Source organism: Pelophylax lessonae (genome assembly GCF_965119305.1).
Source record: "Pelophylax lessonae genome assembly, chromosome: 8".
Lineage (NCBI taxonomy): Eukaryota > Metazoa > Chordata > Amphibia > Anura > Ranidae > Pelophylax > Pelophylax lessonae.
In genome coordinates this window covers 302,104,230-302,109,229 of record NC_138775.1, presented here as the reverse complement: position 1 = coordinate 302,109,229, position 5,000 = coordinate 302,104,230, and positions in this window count along the sequence as shown.

The following is a 5,000-nucleotide window of genomic DNA, read 5'->3' as shown; positions in this document are numbered from 1 at the left end:
GGGTTAGGGTTAGGGTAAGGGTTAGAGTTAGGGTTAGGGTTAGGGTTAGATAGGGTTAGGGTTAGATAGGGTTAGGGTTAAGGGGTTAGATAGGGTTAGGGTTATGGGTGGGGTTAGGGGTTAGGGTTTAACCACTTTACAACCGGAGGATTTTGCTGTCTTCCGTCCAGGCCACTTTTTGCGATTCGGCGCTGTGCGACTTCAACTGACAATTGCGCGGTCGTGCAACGCCGTACCCAAACGAAATTTACGTCCTTTTTCTACCACAAACAGAGCTTTCTTTTGGTGGTATTTGATCACCTGTGCGATTTTTACTTTTTGCGCTATAAACAAAAAAAGAGCGTTTATTTTGAAAAAATAACAATATTTTTCACATTTTTTTATATGAAATTCCCCCCAAAAAAGATGTAAAAACCAATTTTTTTAAAAGTTTTTTGCCAATTTGTTTTATGCTACATATGTTTGGTAAAAAAAATCGCAATAAGCGTATTTTGATTGGTTTGCGCAAAAGTTATTGCGTTTACTAACAAAGGGAAAGATTTCTGTCATTTTTGGTGTTTTTTTTTTAACGCGTAATGGCGGCGATCTGCGATTTTTTTTGCGGGACTGCGACATTGCGGCGGACAGACCGGACCCCTGACTGACATTTTTGACACTTTTGGGGGTACCAGTGACATTACTGCAGTAATCAGTGCTATATATATGCACTGTTACTGTAAAAATGACACTGGCAGGGAAGGGGTTAATTTTATTGGAGAGGGAGGGGTTAATGTATGCCTGGTGCTTACTGACGTGTAGGGGGGGAGGTGACTATGTGATTCATGGACAGATCGGATGTCCAGCTATGCTGAACAGTCCGATCTGTCACTCCCTGTCACTATGGAGATCCGCCCGCTGTGTTTACACACAGCGGGCGGATCTCCAGACTCGATCCCCGACGATCGGGTAAGAGCAGCGGCGATCGCCGCTGCTCCTCCCCTGGCCCGACTCCCGCTGTGAATGAAAACAGCGGGAGCGAGCCTCCGGCGGCGCGCAAGCGCCGCCCAGAAGGGGAGGAGTCCAGTCACGTTAATACTACGTGACTGGACGGGAACGAGCCACACTGCCGCAGTAGTATTCCCGTAAGCGGTAGTAAAGTGGTTAAGGTTGGGGTTAGAGTTAGAGTTTAGGGTTATGGTTAGGGTTAGGGTTAGTGTGTGAGGATTAGGGTTTAGAGATAGGGTTAGTGTTAGGGTTAGGTATTAGGATTTAGTGTTAGGGTTAGGGTTAGGGTTAGAGTTAAGGTTAGGGTTAGATAGGGTTATGGTTAGATAGGGTTAGGGTTAGGGTTAGGTTAGGGGTTAGGGTTAGAGGGTTAGGGGTAGGGTTAGGGTTAGGGTTAGGGTTAGGATTAGAGCTAGGGCTAGAGATTGGGCTTAGGGTTAGGGTGATGGTTAATGTTATGGTGAGGGTTAGAGTTAGGGCTTAGGGTTAGGTTCTAGGATTAGGGCTTATGGTTAGGGTTTAGGGTTAGGGTTAGGGTTATAGGGTTATAGGGTTAGGGTAAGGGGTTAGGGTTAGGGGGTTAGGGTTGGGGTTAGGGTTAGGGTTAGGGTTAGGGTTAGGGTTAGTGTGTGAGTATTAGGGTTTAGAGATAGGGTTAGTGTTAGGGTTAGGTATTAGGATTTAGTGTTAGGGTTAGGGTTAGGGTTAAGGTTAGGGTTAGATAGGGTTATGGTTAGATAGGGTTAGGGTTAGGGTTAGGTTAGGGGTTAGGGTTAGAGGGTTAGGGGTAGGGTTAGGGTTAGGGTTAGGATTAGAGCTAGGGCTAGAGATTGGGCTTAGGGTTAGGGTGATGGTTAATGTTATGGTGAGGGTTAGAGTTGGGGCTTAGGGTTAGGTTCTAGGATTAGGGCTTATGGTTAGGGTTTAGGGTTAGGGTTAGGGTTAGGGTTATAGGGTTATAGGGTTAGGGTAAGGGGTTAGGGTTAGGGGGTTAGGGTTGGGGTTTGAGGGTTAGAGGGTTAGGGTTAGGGGGTTAGGGTTAGGGGTAGGGTGGGGTTAGGGGTTAGGGTTAGGGTTAGGGGTAGGGTTAATGGTTAGGGTTAGGGGGTTAGGGGGTTAGGGTTAGGGGTTAGGGGTTAGGGTTAGGGTTAGGGTAAGGGGGTTAGGGATAGGGGTTAGGGTTAGGGGTTAGGGGGATAGGGGGTTAGGGTTAGGGGTAGGGTTAGGGTTAGAGTTAGGGTTAGGGTTAGGGTTAGGGTTAGGGTTAGGGTTAGATAGGGTTTTTGTTAGATAGCGTTAGGATTAGGGTTAGGGCTAGGGCAAGGGTTAGCGTTAGAGTTAGGGGGTTAGGGATTAGGGTTAGGGTTAGGTGTTAGGGTTAAGGGTTAGGGTTAGGGGTAGGGGTAGGGGTAGGGGTAGGGGTAGGGTTAGAGATAGAGTTAGGGTTAGGGATAGATAGGGTTAAGGTTAGATAGGGTTAGGGTTAGGTTAGATGGTTAGGGTTAGGGTTAGGGGTAGGGGTTAGTGTTAGGGTTAGGGGGTTAGGGTAAGGGTAAGGGTTAAGGGGTTAGGGTCAGGGTTAGGGTTAGATAGGGTTTTGTTAGATAGCATTAGGGCTAGGGTTAGGGTTAGGGCTAGGGCAAGGGTTAGGGGGTTAGGGTTAGGGGTTAGGGGTTAGGGTTAGGGGTTAGGGGTTAGGGTTAGGGGGTTAGGGTTAGGGGTAGGGATAGGGTTAGGGTAAGGGTTAGAGTTAGGGTTAGGGTTAGGGTTAGATAGGGTTAGGGTTAGATAGGGTTAGGGTTAAGGGGTTAGATAGGGTTAGGGTTATGGGTGGGGTTAGGGGTTAGGGTTTAAGGTTGGGGTTAGAGTTAGAGTTTAGGGTTATGGTTAGGGTTAGGGTTAGTGTGTGAGGATTAGGGTTTAGAGATAGGGTTAGTGTTAGGGTTAGGTATTAGGATTTAGTGTTAGGGTTAGGGTTAGGGTTAGAGTTAAGGTTAGGGTTAGATAGGGTTATGGTTAGATAGGGTTAGGGTTAGGGTTAGGTTAGGGGTTAGGGTTAGAGGGTTAGGGGTAGGGTTAGGGTTAGGGTTAGGATTAGAGCTAGGGCTAGAGATTGGGCTTAGGGTTAGGGTGATGGTTAATGTTATGGTGAGGGTTAGAGTTAGGGCTTAGGGTTAGGTTCTAGGATTAGGGCTTATGGTTAGGGTTTAGGGTTAGGGTTAGGGTTATAGGGTTATTGGGTTAGGGTAAGGGGTTAGGGTTAGGGGGTTAGGGTTGGGGTTTGAGGGTTAGAGGGTTAGGGGGTTAGGGTTAGGGGTAGGGTGGGGTTAGGGGTTAGGGTTAGGGTTAGGGTTAGGGGTAGGGTTAGGGTTAGGGTTAGGGCTAGGGAGTTAGGGTTAATGGTGAGGGTTAGGGGGTTAGGTTTAGGGGTTAGGGTTAGGGGTTAGGGTTAGGGTAAGGGGGTTAGGGGTTAGGGTTAGGGGGTTAGGGGTTAGGGGGTTAGGGATAGGGGTTAGGGTTAGGGGTTAGGGGTTAGGGGGTTAGGGGGTTAGGGGGTTAGGGTTAGGGGTAGGGTTAGGGTTAGAGTTAGAATTAGACTTAGGGATAGGGTTAGGGTTAGATAGGGTTTTTGTTAGATAGCGTTAGGGTTAGGGTTAAGGCTAGGGCTAGGGCTAGGGTTAGGGTTAGGTTTAGGGTTAGGGTTAGGGGGTTAGGGGTTTAGGGTTAGGGGTTTAGGGTTAGGGGTTAGGGTTAGGGGTTAGGGTTAGGGGGTTAGGGTTAGGGTTAGGGTTAGATAGGGTTAGGGTTAGATAGGGTTAGGGTTAGGGGGTTAGGGTTAGGGGTTAGGGTTGGGGTTAGGGTTAGGGCTTAAGGTTGGGGTTAGAGATAGAGTTTAGGGTTGTGGTTTAGGGTTAGTGTGTGAGGGTTAGGGTTTAGAGTTAGGGTTAGTGTTAGGGTTAGGTATTAGGATTTAGTGTTAGGGTTATAGGGTTAGCGTTATAGGGTTTGGGTTAGGGTTATGGTTAGGGTTATAGGGTTATAGGGTTATAGGGTTAGGGTTAGGTTAGGGTTATAGGGTTATAGGGTTATAGGGTTATAGGGTTATGGGTTAGGGGGTTAGGGGGTTATGGGGTTAGGGTTAGGGTTAGGGTTAGAGGGTTAGAGGGTTATGGTTAGGGGGTTAGAATTAGGGTTAGGTCTAGGGCTAGGGTTAGGGTTAGGGTTTGGGTTAGGGGTTAGGGGTTAGGGTTAGGGTTAGGGCCTTAGGGTTAGGGTTAGGGTTAAGGTTAGAGTTAGGGTTAGGCTTAGATAGAGTTAGGGTTAGATAGGGTTAGGGATAGGGTTAGAGTTAGGGGGTTAGGGTTAGGGTTAGGGGTTAAAGGTTAGGGTTAGGTTATGGGTTAGGGTTAGGGGGTTAGGGTTAATGGTTAGGGTTAGGGGGTTAGGGCTAGGGTGTTAGGGCTAGGGTTGGGGTTAGGGGTTAGGATTAGGGTTGGGGTTGGAGTTAGGGTTATGGGGTTAGAGTAAGGGTTAGAGGGTTAGGGTTCGGGGTAGGGCTAGTTTTAGGGTTAGGATTAGTGCTAGGGCTAGAGATTGGGGTTAGGGTTAGGGTGATGGTTAAGGTTATGGTTAGGGTGACGGTTAAAGTTAGGGTTAGGGTGAGGGTTAGGGTTAGGGTGACGGTGAGGGTTAGGGCTAGGGCTTGGGGTAAGGGGTCGGGTTTTGGGTTAGGGTTACAGTTATCGTTTAGGGTTATAGTTTAGGAATAGCGTTAGGTTTAGTGAGTTAGGGTTAGGGGGTTAGGGGGGTTAGGGTCTAGGATTAGGGCTTATGGTTAGGGTTTAGGGTTAGGGTTAGGGTTATAGGGTTATAGGGTTAGGGTTATGGGGTTAGGGTTTGAGGGTTAGAGGGTTAGGGGGTTAGGGTTAGGGGAAGGGTGGGGTTAGGGTTAGGGGTTAGGGTTAGGGTTAGGGGTAGGGGGGTTAGGGTCTAGGATTAGGGCTTATGGTTAGGGT